Here is a 1,624-nt window from a genome sequence, read left to right as displayed (position 1 = left end):
TACGAAGACATCTTTGAACTCTTTGAACTAACTCAACAAGGTCCTGCTTTGTTTATTCGGTTATGCACGTTCCCTTAAGGTCACAATCCCCATTGTCTCCTCATGAGGTAAGATTTCATTCCTGTTCTACCATCCTCAACAAGTCTGAAAATAGGCTACAATCTATGTCATCTTCAAAGTCATGAGATCCTTCTAAACACATGTCTCGCTCAGAAGGAGATTCTGAGTCAGTAGCAGCGTCACTCATGTCATTGATATCTGGGGACCCATAGTAAGTGCAAAAAAATATACAAAAGAATGTGTGAATTTATGAATAATTATTTGTACAATATAATTATGAATGAAAGAATGATGTGGAAGAAAATCCAAAAGAATGAAAGAATAATTACTCAAAATAAAAGAATATTTACTCGAAAAATGAATGTAAAGACATATTTTATTAGAATAATGACGCTTAGACATGAACCTATTTCACAAAGAGTTCTTATTGCCTCTGGGCTAAAAGCAACAAGTATGTTCTGAATGTTACTCTGAGTAAGTTCTAAATACTACAGGAGTTTCTTCTGCAGCCCAATTATTTAGAACACTCCTAGGTTTATAAGGGCGAATATCTGAAAAGGTCCCTTCTTCAGTTGTTTCTTTGAACACTTCCCAACACCTCTTCATATATTACATTCACCCTATTGTCAATCATGATTGGGTAGTGAATTTTCTGCATTAAATGAGTCATCCAACTTGACAATACCCATGTTGATGAATTTTTCTACTAGCTTTTTGAAGGTAATGCAATTCTCTATTGAGTGTCCCGTAATTCCCGCATGATAATCGCTTTGTGCACTTGCGTCGTACCATTTGGGATACGGAGGCTGTGGAGGCTTCACATGTAAAGGAAAAACAACCTGCGCATCGAATAAGCTTTGATAGAGCTTATTGTACGACTTTGGAATTGGCGTGAACTGGAGTTTTTCAGTACCTTGCTTCACATATGATTCTTGTCTTGATGAACCCTGCTGATTAGCAATCGATTTGCTGTACATATTCACGCTGTCCACCTCATTTTCTTTTTCTTTTGAGGTTTGCCTTCTGTTATTTCCTCCAGCATCAATTTTTCCGCTTCTTATGGTGCTTTCAATCATTTCACCATTCATGATTATGTCAGAAAAGCTTTTTGTGGCGCTCTCTAACATATGTGTGATGAACGGAGTTTTCAATTTGTTAACGAAAAGCATCGTCATCTCTCTTTCTAGAAGAGATGACTGAACTTGGACGGCAACCTCCCTCCATCTCTGTGCGTATTGCCTAAAACCTTCACCGGGTTTCTTTTCCATATTCTGCAGAGTGATTCTATCAGGTACTATGTCAGTCACATGGCTGTACTGTTTTATGAACGCCTGTGCTAGATCTCTCCATGAATTAATCTTGGTACTGCTCAATTGATTATACCACTTGGATGCAGCCCCTGTGAGGCTATTCTGGAAGCAACGTATCAGCAGTTGGTCATTATTAACATTCCCAGTCATCCGTCTGTAGAACATAGTAATATGGGCTTCGGGGCTACTATTTGTATTGTACTTCTCAAACTCTGGCATTTTGAACTTGTATGGGAGTCCCAAATCTGAAACCA

This window comes from Gossypium raimondii, chromosome 8, assembly GCF_025698545.1.
Source record: "Gossypium raimondii isolate GPD5lz chromosome 8, ASM2569854v1, whole genome shotgun sequence".
NCBI lineage: Eukaryota > Viridiplantae > Streptophyta > Magnoliopsida > Malvales > Malvaceae > Gossypium > Gossypium raimondii.
Note: the sequence above shows the minus strand (reverse complement) of the source record.